At 33.7% G+C, this 13271-nt stretch overlaps 1 protein-coding gene across 15 annotated transcripts in view; it reads left to right on the plus strand.

The window, feature by feature from the left end:
* The window catches only part of LOC122534242 (protein split ends-like), a 63198-nt gene continuing 49927 nt past the window's right edge, over nucleotides 1–13271 (plus strand). For 2 of the 15 annotated variants that reach the window (XM_043664684.1, XM_043664697.1), the window contains exons 1-3: nucleotides 4–242; nucleotides 7467–8516; nucleotides 9920–10491. The gene's annotated coding sequence lies outside the window, so the exon portion shown is untranslated. The other 13 variants (XM_043664685.1, XR_006307852.1, XM_043664686.1 and 10 more) reach the window with 13 other exon arrangements.

Raw genomic sequence — 13271 nt, forward strand, 5'->3', positions numbered from 1 at the left:
CCTGCTGCCAGCCAGCCGTCCGTCCTTACGTCCGTCCGTCCACCGTTTGGGATCTATGGTTGTGTCGGTGGATTTCGTGACGTTAACCTGGCGGCCCTGAAAACGTTGGACTGACCGTACGATTTTCGACTTACCCTTATCGTTCGGGTCGTGAATGTAAAACGCGAGTGTACCGTTTCTTTTTTTCGTTCCAATCACCATAGGCCGTCGCAACTGGAGTTACACGCACGGACTAGTTTCGGGTAAGAGGAGTAGAAATGTGTGTGGTGAAACTAACCGATACGTTCTCTCCGGTCGTGTTGAACGCTCCGCGAAGGAGCGTACCGAAACTCTTAAAACAACCAGTGATCGATGAAAAGAAATGTTGGTGCTGAGGGAAATATTGTCTAAACGTAGTCGCTCAGGTTCTTTTCTTTTTTCTTTCTTTCCTCCTTTCTTTCTTTCTTTCGTGCACGTACGCGCGTACATCCACATACACACATATCCATACGTACACACGTATATACGAACGCCTGTGTGCGCGCGCGTCCTTATACATACACGTCTACGTGATCCTTTTCTTTTATCTTCCTTTCTTCCAACAGTATGCGTAAATACGTATAATTTATCCTTGTTTTTTTTTACATTACGTATATGCTCGAATTTATATACACGTATTTATTTTGATTTCTATTCATGCGCTACATTCTTCCTTCATTATTATTCCCCATTTTTTTTCCTCTTTTCTCTTCACGTTTGCGAAGAGAAAACTGTTCGTTTCTTGGGATAGGACACTGGCTTCTCATCTCGAACCGCGATACTCCGAGTGAATCGTCCACGCGTCGGAAACACCGTCGTGTATACGTGTAACTCTTGCTGAAAGCTTTAACAAAAGATCTTTTCAAAAAATTATCTAGTTCTAACCTCTCCCGATTTGAAATAATAGCTCTCATACATATTACGAATTATTACTCCTATGTAAATCACGAATTCTATACTAATCATTTGTATTGCAAAGTACATTCTAATCCTTCATTCATCTTCCTTTTATCAATGCCTCTTTTCACATATATATTCTGTTTATTTTTCGTGTAAGGATAAACAAGGGGATAAATAGAGAAAAAGAGAGAGACACCGAATACATGCCTACACCTGTTTCCAAGCCCAAATGGTTATATCAGTGGTATATTACGAAGTGTACAACAGTGAAATCTATGCATTCTGATAGCTGATTGTAGCTGAGAACGATTCCGTGTGCAATGTGTGCTGGTGGCCCGTGTACATTACTACGATCGTAATATTCATCAGCAACGTTTGAAGTGCGTTCTAATCGGTCGTTCTCATCGATTCGTTTTATCCGTGTCGTGATAGTTTTATTTGTCCTCACTTGTTCCTCGGCCCTGCGGGCACAGTTACACACGTTCGTCCTCTCTTCGTGTTTCTTCTCTCGCGATTCCTCGAATGTGTCCTGTTCATCGTTCACGCGTATTTCAAATCTCTGTGCCCTGAGATTATCAAGAACAACGTATTTATGTGGTGCTCCATGGTGTTTCCAAGTTATCGACCGAGTGTGTTGCCTCAGCTATTTCCTGGCTATTACTTGCGTATTTAAATTCGCGTGTTCGTGTGTCCCTTTTCGTTTACGGCGACGATTTTTTTTATCTCCTTTCTTTCTTTCTTTAAAGGTGTCGTCTCGACGGACTTCTGCGCGCTCTTGGCGATACACGATATGTTTCGCAACGCGAGTGTTTCCTCGCGAAGTTCTTTTTCCATCGGTGCACGGAGAATCGACGGTTTTATAATGGTGTCCCCGGAGCAGTGGTGAGAGTGCTGGAGAGTATTCAAGATCCTGAAATAGCGAATCTAATAATAGGCAGATATCTTATTCCGACCACTTTTCGTGTGAACTTGAAGAGATAACAACGTGCAGCGTGTGATTAATTAACGAAGCAAAATCGTACGTATGTTACATAATTGTTACATGTCCAAAACACGAAAATATAAAAAAAGAGAAAAAAAATATGTTGTCGGTATTCGTGAGTAGCAGACGGAATTGTATTACGATCCACCCCTTCCTTTCTGACGATTCTCATAGACCATGCCGTGAAAACGTTCATTGCCTGGGGAACGGGCGATCTCTCACGATCGCAACTGTTGAACCAATGGTGACGTGTCGCCGTTCTTTTATATTATATCAATCTTTGTTTTCCTTAGCTCGTATCTTCCCTCGCGAACGACCAATATTACGCTTCGAAATCGTACTGTGTGAATCACGATGCTCGAATCGAACGGTGCGAATGAATCCTTTTCGATTCGAATTACACGCACTTTTGATTTAAAGGAGCGTTTCTAAATGCTCGGACGGGCGGCTACGTTTCCCTGCGTTTTCATCGTTGCGTGCACAGGTGTTAGGAAAATATACGTAGGGACTATCTCGAACGATTCTTCGCTTTGCTACGCTCCTGCTACACTCCTTTTGTTGAATGTTAGTGACATTTAGGCTTGCCTCTATTTTTAAACAGATTCAAGTTGAAGACTTTCCGCTGGACGTGGAAACGTCGATTTCTCTCAATCCGATCCGAACATTGAAATTGGTCGGATTCGTTTGCTGACGGTGCTCCAAGGAATTTTCAACGGTCATTCGCAAATTGTGTGAAAAATCACGCCTGAGAACGTCTATCTAATTTCGAGTACACGCCTACTGTTATATAAGTGAGCCATGCGAGAATCGAGTACCTTTATCAGTTATCTGCAAAGTACTTTGATCGGTTAAAACGGCTCGATGCTGCGGTATTGATATTTCAATAAATACTCGCCTTGAATTTTCCAAGTACTCGCTGTGCAATAAGCGTGTTGTTTACATTACACTCTTGTTAACAATTAATTCCATTTTCTCGGATTTCTTCCTTTTTTTCTCGCATTTCTTTCGCTTTGCGTTATTCTTTCACATTGGATTCGGTAACAACGGAATTATAAAAATTTTGCACTTTTGAAGTTTCGAATACATAGTGGAATATGCAGTAGAATTTCCTACAAGTTGTTTTTTTTTTCCGTCGGGAAAAATTGTCTGACGTTTTATGAATAAGATTAATTAATGCTCATTACGAAAGATCTCGCAGAAATTTAAAGTACTAAGCGTCGAATTTCTTCGGATTTTAATCTTACGATTCTGGTTATATAAATCATCTCTTTTGGAATTTTTTTTTTTTTTTTTAAGTGACTAGAAAGATTGAAAGCACGATCGTGTTTTTTTTTTTGTCTGTAGCGACTGTTTGATTTCAATTTTTCGAAAATTCGATTATCAAACTATTATGATTTTTACGATTTTCTAAACGGAATACTTCAATCTCTGCGAATTTTTGGATCGTGGCTTTAATTTAATTTCAATTTCGCTCAAGATATAATTCTATTATATTTATTTTTTACGATTCTCAAACACAAAGATGGAGTAGAGTAGGATTCTCTTTCGGTTTTTCGTTATTTATTGCTGGTGCAACACGCGATTTTTTGCTTATATTATATTAAATCGTATGGTATATGATTTTAACTTGAATTTCTTGCACTTCTGCGTTGGCACATTTTATCATTCACACGTTACGGTTTTACTTTTGCATTTGACCAATAATGGATAATTCTTATTCGATCAAGTCAGATAAAACAATTACTTTGAAATTACTTTTGTTTTCACCTCAATTATTACGCGGTCATTCTTTTTACTTTAATTACATATTTATTACATATTTAAAATATTTGTTTCATATTTACATTTCGCCTTGATCGTTTTCTTCTATCACTACTGTATGATAGTAATGTGTGTAATAATATCTATTACAAATACGTAAATCTGAAATACGTAAAATTTGTATTTTTTACGAAAATTGAAAACAAATTGCGTAAATTTAAAGTTTCTTATTGCCCTCGTAAAAAAATTGTCAACTATTTTTTCATATCTGTGATAATATTTGTGAGTCATTCGCTTATGTTTTTCCAGGTTTTGTATTATTTCAAAGTTGTCTAGTTTCAATTTTTCACAGAATATTAAAAGAAACATAATATTTAAAATATTGTGAAAAAAATAATGCATCGTCGCTACTTATCCTGCTTCGAATCGAATTTATGGAATGTTATAAATATTCATCCCTGAAGTATATTCAATAACATTTTGTTGGTACATTTCGTTCAATTTGTCAAAAATCTAAAATACAAATGTTTAATTACATGTATATCGTAATTTTTTAAAATTCGCGAAAAAAAATATTACGCTGCTTTATATTTACATTTAGTCACAAAAGTTAAAATTTATTATATCTAATTAACTGTATTTTAAATGTAATATATTAAAAAAAAAGCTAGAACGACAATCTAAATTTAAATACGAAGGTTACTGAGAACTTGAAAAATTCATTTACTAGTTTAAAAATATGAATCATATTTTTCTCGTCTACACGTGAGGAGTGTACTATGACTCTCTCTTTGTTACATAAAACATATCAATGAATCATGATAAATCAGAAAATCAAGATGCATAAGGAAAATTGTCGTTTTTATTTTACTTTTAGCATTCGAAAAGAAGCAAAAAATATTTATATCGGAGTTCATGCATTTGTATTATTTTCATGATTCATCTTGTACGCAGAAAGTTTTACAATGTATATTTCATTTAAAATGTATATTATTGCAAATGTATGTCATTTAAATTGTATATAAAGTATGATTTATCTTAATGTACCATATTGAACTGTACAGTTTTTAGGATTACATCTTTTAATGGTGCTTGTGACTTTTTTCTGTATTGTATAAATAACACTGAACACTTATATATAGAATTTATTTTTATTAGAATACATAGAAATTATTTATATGCATACAAAAATACAAATAAACGGATAGATTTTGAAATGAATTTGCGCAATATGTGCAAAATGTGCGATTGTTTGTCTGTGCATTGCATATTGTCTTGTAGACGTTGAAAAATCTGTTAAAGGAAAATTCTAGTCAAATTCTCTTGCCTTGACAAACACAATGACTGATTTTCAAATGCACGTTTCAGCCGTATTCTCGTTGCAAACGTAATTGAAAAGTGACGAGATAATCTATAGGTCGCTACGAAAAAGTAAAAGTAACAAAATATTATCTACCTATGTAGCGTTTAAAATAACATTCAAACAGCGAAATTAGGCATTCCTAAAAGTAAATCTGACAAATTTTTGAACAAACATACAAATCTGTACTTTGATCGCGCAATTTTCACGATTTCTATTGATATAACTTTTTCATCGTGCGACTTGCATGTCATTCTGATTTCATGTTTAACGTAAAGTTAAAAATTTCATTTTATAGAAGTTTCGTCTGCACTTTCGTATTCCTCTGATTTTGAAAAAAGATGATTCGGCGGGATATCTTCCAGTATGATGGCCGACGTAATTAGAGAAAGACGCATCGGGACGAGCAAGAGTCTCACAGAAGCAAAATGCAGTTCTTTTCGTTGGTATGATCTATCACTTCGCACTCGCCCTTTTTACGCGTTGACGCGCTACAAAAGTACAGTCTTCTAGTTCGGTTTGATTCGACTCTTCTCGGTTCGACTCGGCTCGACTTTGAGTCACAACGACTGCGGAGCTATCGACCGTTCTAGGTTTAGCAAGATAATAATAATTCGGATGGAATGTATTCAGCGCGCGCGCGGGAATAGAATGAATTCTTGTGCGCTTTACACGTTGCTGTATTGGTTATTATTAGTTTTAATACTAACGAGAAAAAAAAAAAAAAAAAAACGATGTTTTAACGTCGGGTTATTTCTGGTGACTTTTTATTTGTCACCAGATCTGCCGTGCCCGGCACGAAGCGTACCAGCTTTTTCCAGCGAAAATCGGTTAGGTTCTATACTCTATGAGCATTGGGAAGAGAGGAATGTTACGTAAACATCGGTTACTTGACACTACGAAAAATTTACTGAAAACAGGCGTAGGAAATACGAAGAAAACAATGCTTTAACATACGTGATAGAAGAGAAACATTGAAATAAAGCAAGTTCACGAAGGTTAATAGATTCAATTGTTTTTTTTTTTTTTTTTTTTTTTTTTACTTATTCATTAAGTATTCCGTCGATAGAAACTGTTTGAAGCGAGATATTAATATCTATGTTGATTACATTTTTACCTTTTACAGCTATAGTATGTAATCATTGCTATAGCAATAGTATTTTTCTTACAAACTTTCTATACCATCTTTTTCTTATTTATACACCGATAGTCTGGCAGAAGAAAAGGAGTGGAATACGCTATATATAATTTCTGCTCATGATAAATTTATCATCAAATTTATTACCATAGTTAACGAATTTATTATCAGAGTTCGAAAGTATAAGCTGGTTTTAACATTTGCCTATAGATTAGTTGTATATAGAGTGGTTTGTTAAAGTTGCGTAACATTTTCGGGGTCGGATGCGATCATTCCTTTTTCTAAGTTCGTATAAAATACAGGCGTTTTGAAAAATTGAGTTTAGGAATATTTTTATTATGTTTCTCGTTTATCCGCGAGATTTTCATCATTATATACCACGTTACGAAAGTGCAGTGATGGCGCGTATTTATGTACGAGTCTGTTCATCCATCTTTTTGGCCAAACGTTGTCCTTTCGCAATCTTTCATAAGTCAAGACTTATAAACGCGCTATCAATACTTTATGAAACAGTTATATCCTTGCGTTGCAAGGTAAAAGACCTCTATTCTTACATTGGATCTATAGGAAGCTTGAACACATTCAAAACAAATTGATATTATCTAATATAATAAATGAAATTTACTGTATCAATGAGAGAATTATCTTCTAGTATGAATATTTTTCTGTACAGCTGATGAAATTTTTATATATAATTCATACGTTGGGAAAGTTATGTGTACTATGAAAGTCGATTATTTCTACTACATTCACAATAACATGTTTTTAATCCGTGCGAAGAAAATTCGATATACACACATTAATTATTATTCTGAAATGACACATTTATTTTATACTGCAGTTAACTGCCTAAGTATTATTTATTTAATAAAATATCGATGGCTACATAAAGGAATTTGGTTTGATGAATTAACTAAATTAGTAAATATTAATTTTTAATTATTAGTTGTTTGAAGACGAACGTTAGAATTATTAAAATTTAAGCAACTCGTACTTTCTGATTTTCTAAAAAACGGCTATGTCGGGGATGTATTCGCGATTATGAGAATAAATCTTCTTTTTCTCTGGTTTGAAGCTTCATCTTTTACGATTAGAGATAAGAGCCCGACAATTCAAAATCTAACTTTTAGCAGAAACTTTCATAAATGTTAGAGTCAGCAAGGTGTGCCAGCGTGTGAAAATGTGTCATTAGGAAATTTTACTTCAAAATATCGTAAATATTCGTGATCAATGAAATAATGTATTCTTTGTAACAAAGAGAAAAAAAAAAGGGAAAGAAAAGTCAATGAATTACGTTTTACTTACAGGAACACTGCCGGGGCCATTGCCGCTGCTGCCATTATCACCACTACAAGAACGAAATGATGTCCAAAAATGAAATATCCCTATACGTCAAGTAACTCGTGCACCAGTTTCAAAGTCATGGTTGAACATTGACAAGAGAGAGAAAGAGAGAGAGAGAGAGAAAGAGAAAGAGACAAAGAAATTACCGATTCGAAAAGCGTAGGAAGATCTGCACCCCAAAATAAAAAAAAAAAAACTAATGGAAACGAAACGAAGGAAATAAAAGAGAAATAATAATTGAGTGGCATGAACTTTCAGAAGAAGAGAGCATCGATTCCGGAGCATCGATTCATGCAATCAGTCGTCGTCGTCAGTTAGTCAGTCGCGCTGAACTGTGTGATATTTCTTGTTCTACCATCTTGAAAGTTATCCGATTTCTTTCTTCTGGGAGCGCGTTGGGTCACGTGTGCCGGAAGCGTGCACGGTGCGTGCATCGTACACGCACTGTGCAGGGGTGTTGCAAAGCGAAGGAACATCGGCTCGACGGTGCAAAGTCAAAATAAAAATAAACGCCAGGATAGTTAGCACGTTGGTAACACAGGATAGAAGAACTGCATGATGAAAGCGAGTTTGACGATAAATTTGTTTTATTGCGGGAGTGATAACGAGTGGTGTAGCAGCAGCAGCTGTAGCGGTGGCAGCAGTAGCAACGAGAATCCCGGAAGAAATACAAATGACACTGGTAACAGTAAGAAAAACGGATATGACAATGATTATTTCAGTGGTTTCGACGATAAATTGCGAGTGGGATACAGTGTGGAGGTTGTTGAGTGTGAGCCACGTGGCAACAGTGATGATGAGATTGTTGAGCCGTTGCGTTTCAGCGAGGTGTGCTCGCACTGATTTGTGAGTGCTAGCAGAGAAAGAGAAAGCGGGAAATAGAGAGATAGAAGCCACCAAGACTCTCGTGGAGAGCGGGGCACTGAAAGATATGCGGACTTTTGTGCGAACAGCTGAACCGGAAGTTGTGAGAACAAGTGGAGTGCAACGTGCTCCGCCTAATCGGTGATAGGGTCAGTCGGTTAAAAGAAGACAAAATTGGCGTTCACAGCGACGGCAACGCGGCATCTCACGATCACCTTTTTCTCATCCCTTCCCTCTTTTTCCTATTTCGTTTTGTTCCACCTCGTTTCTTCTTCTTCCTCTTCTTCTCCACTCTCTTCTAATTCTTCTTCTTTTCTCTCTCTCTCTCTCTCTCTTTCTCTCTCTCTTCTCGGAACTCTTTGACTCGACTCTCACTCGTTTATTTTATATATATATATATTCTCTTTGTGTCGATTATCGAAAAGTCTTGCCTTTTTTTTATTTTTCGACCGAGTAACATTCGTTAAATATGTAAATCGCATAATGGCGACACATGCAATTAAAACGTTGGAAGGATAATGCAAATGAGAATTCGTCGTATAGAAGCCGCGTCGCGTTCCCTCACAATAATGAAGGTATACTTTCCTAAATACATGTATTGACACAATCGGTGTTTAACATTCGCATGGCTGTCGCTGGATCTTTTTAGGCCCCTTGCCTCACGATTCTATTATTCATGTTCTAAATGTAATTGTATTATAATTTTTTGAATGTTAGGAGATAATTTTGAAGAAAAGAAAAGTCGAAGGAAACTGAATATTTTCAAATCTGTAACGATTAATTCATATTTAGTTGAATAAAACATCGAGTTAACGTCAACGAGAATCATCAAATTGTCGAAGTCATACTGACTCTTTTCTATCTTGCATTGATTTCAATCTTTCACTATTCGAAATGGAGATGAAACTTTCTTACCATACTTCGTACAAAATTCAAAAAGAAAGTAAATGAGAAAAGTTGGTTCCTAGGTTTGAAGAGACTTTATCGATGGCCGTGCGGGTATTAAATCACGCGATCTGTTCCTTCGATACGTGTATCGTGTACGAATCGTAGAAAAAAAAAATCATTGCATGTTTTAATATGTGAATAGCGATTGTGAGGTTTTTTTTTTTTAAATATTTCTGGCATATTTAGAAAAAAATGTATATTGAAAAATATGAAAGATCTTTTGAAAAAGTTTTAGTAAGAATGTATGTTAAAACTTACGTATTCCAATTTTGCAGTTGCAATTAATCTTAGCTTCTGCAGCTTCTCACTTGTTTATTATTACAAAATTTATCAAGCTGAGAGAAAATGTAATATAAACTCGAAAAATCTTAGTAATAATACAATTTTATCAAAAAATTTTTATATTTTCAAATTTTTCATAATCCTGACAGTCGACGTTCTCTGCTTCAATCTCGTAGGACTGTAGATAACTAAAAATTCGGCACAAAAATCGCAATCGTGTGTATCGATGCGCGCGCATGTCCTTTCATATATGTATTCAGCTCGGCGGGAAGATTTAAACAGCAGACAACTAATTTGATACTTCTCCAATTGTTATCTACAGAAATCGTCGCTGGAGCAACAGCGTAAGAAAGAAGTTTGAAAAATTCGTCAAGTTGTGTACGAAACCGAGTGTTGTGGAACGCATGAAAGTGTACGTAAGCTAGCAGGAAGAGGAAGAGAGAGAAACGAAAACAGAAAAAAGAAAAAAAGAAAGAAACGAAAGAAAAGAAGAAAAAAAGAAAACAACAAAACAGAAAAAGAACCAACAACGAAGAGATGAAGAGAAGACAGTGTGAGTAGCAGTGGAAACGAGAGGGCAATGATAAAGAAAAAGAAAGGATCTACAAAGGAAATAGCTTAGTGAGAGAAGAGAAACAAAAAGTTCGCGCAACGTACAGTATAATGTGGAGTAGCGTGTTTCGCAAAAGTTTTTAAAAAGTCGATATAGAATTTATAAATAGATCGGTTGGTATACTTACATATGTGCACGCGTACGCATGTGTGCGTGATTACGCGCGCACATGTACGTGATTTTCACTCGAGACTGAAGCGGTGAATTATTCTCGCACGGATCGACTACTCGTGGGGGAAATTCGAGATCCGGCTTACCTTCCATAGCTGACGTCATTACCGGTAAGTTGTTTTTCCGTTACCAGTAGTCTTGTACCTTTCCGCCGCGTAAAAAAAATCCTTTTCCTCTGTTTTTGTAATGTCTTTCTTATTTTTTTTTTTTTTCCTCCATATTTCCAACTTTCCTTTTGAAGGGCGAATATTTTTCAGCTTTTGCAATTGAAAATCGAAGCATCAGCTTTTAATAAGATTGTTAACTACTGTTAGTTGTATTTGTATAAACAATTTACATATGCTTCGAAAGAAAGTCGCCATATTTAAAATAATATTGTCAATAACATCGTTTCTACTTTTCGATAGAGTGAAATATTTCGAAACAAAGATTATCACTTTTGATAATCATTATTTTGATCATATCATATTGTATTTCGCATTATATATATATTTTTTTATATGATATTAGGGAAGTTATTTTCAATTACTGATAAATTGACGAAGGTTAAAAGCCGAAGATACGCAGGAAGGAAGCGTATTGCAAAGGAAGCGAAAGCGTCGGATATTTTCTAAATTTGAGCATTTGAACGCGTTACACATCGTGTTGATTTTATGTCTTCTCGTTAATGCTGCGTAGATTACTGATGACCCACGTTGATGATCTTATTATGCAGCATGTATTCTATGCTAGAAGCACGTACTTCATAATGCTCATGAAATTATGAACACGGTTATTATTGTGAAGAAGCAGTAGGAATGATGTACCAATCTATACGTACCCAAATCAAATATGTAATTCCCTTAATTTTTGACTTTACAAAATTGCATTATAATAAATTCTCTTTGCACTTTGATGTTTAAACAAAATATATTGATTAGATCAGTTTTGCAAATTGTATATAACATGACAATCCATTTTTTCGACTAATGACTATTCAGAATGATTATTCGTTTCTTACACTTCCACGATATACTTGACACTTAATAAATAATAGATAATTGGTTATGAAACTGATAAAAAAAAAAAATTACTGAATATGACCGAACTAAATATTACTATATATATATATATGACAAAATGGTATTTCATAATCTTTGTTAAAGATCTATGTGATGAAAATAATTAGGAAATTTCTATTCTAGAATAATAAAATTCTTCTAATTTAATATCTTGAAAAGATTATTAACTTAAAAAAAAATTTTATTGTAAATTATATGAATATAAAATTTATTTTTACATTTTAAAATCTCTTATATTTCATTATATATATATATATATATTTTATTGCAAAATTGATTAGGTATATTATGATAGTTTCCTACATAACGAGTGTATATATGTCACATTTATTAATAGTTATCTAAATAAAGGTAGGCTAAATAAAAGTGTTATAAATTCATGCAAGATCAAAGAACAAGAAAGAAACTATAATTACTTTGACAAGTGTTTAGATATTAACAAATGTAACCAAATTGAATTTATATTCGAACGTCAAACAGATTATTTGGACTATTAAAAGTTGTAGTGACTTAAAAATTAAAAAATTGGTGAAAAAAAAAATCTTCAGTTTCATTTGCAGAACGTAAAGAAAAGATATATATCTCGTGAAATATATTTATCTTCATTGTTTCTTTGACATAAAAATTGACGACTTTTCCAAACTTATGTTCTTATCAATTTTTTTGTTCTTTTTGTTGTACAATTCCTTTGTCAATTTTCAATATTGATGGAGACACTAAACTTTGAAAATTCTTATACATTCAACATTTTTTGGATATTGGGTATTAGTATGTGTCGCTTAAATTATTAGTATCTCTATAGTGAAATTATAATTTTTATAATTTTCATTAGTAATATTTTTAGTAAAAAGACTAATGAAAATGATATTGACATTTTTTCAATTATTAGCTGATGACTTTTTCCAGCCGTTTCTATGTACAGCTTTCGGTTCTCTTTGAGAATCATTACAGTACCGTTACTTTGATGATGCCAGCCATTGACGTCCTTGCGAACTTTTTCCTTCTTTTTACAAATAACGAACCACGATCATGCGCTGTTATCGATTTTCATTTATTTCACATAAAATTGTACGAATTACAACTATATTCCTGTTGATATCAATCTATCAAATATTTATAGAACTTTATTACAACTATTTGGACTTAACATATTTCACATACATACACTTTAGAATTAAATTTCGCAAAATTTTTGTTGTGTTGAAGACAAGTTTTTTTCTATATATGATGTAGTGATTCTTGTGTAATACATATGTACATGAATTTTTTGTCGAATGATTTCATAGAACATATTTAAAGTAAAGAAAAAACAGTAAAGAAGAAAAAAAAATAAATAAATAAGAAAAATAAGAAGAATATTTCAGAGTATTTTGCAGTGATTCTCAAAGGGAATAATTTACGTCTGAACGAAAATGTTATTAATTTAAAGGTATATGTTACATATAATGAAGAAACGTAATATTAATTATGAAAGTAATAATAAGAAGAAATGAACGAAATCATTATTATTTCATATTAATTACTATTTCATAATAAATATTTTTAATTAATAATTACCATGGAAGAAATCGTAATTAATCATCCTAATTATTTCATTTTACATATAATTCACCCTCAACAAAATCAATTAAGTACATGTATTGTTTTCATTTTTATAAATGAAAGGCTTTATGAAGTTAATGTAATAATGAATTATTTTTTAAATTTATTAGAAAAATGTAGAAAAAGGAAATTGCGAAAAGTTTTACTCAGCTACATTAACAATCATACAGTCATATTAAAAATTTATCTGAAAACAAAATTAGATAAATTAGAGGTCCTTTTAAATG

The sequence above is a fragment of the Frieseomelitta varia genome, unplaced genomic scaffold (genome assembly GCF_011392965.1).
Source record: "Frieseomelitta varia isolate USP_RPSP 00005682 unplaced genomic scaffold, Fvar_1.2 scaffold_580, whole genome shotgun sequence".
NCBI classification, from domain to species: Eukaryota; Metazoa; Arthropoda; class Insecta; order Hymenoptera; family Apidae; genus Frieseomelitta; species Frieseomelitta varia.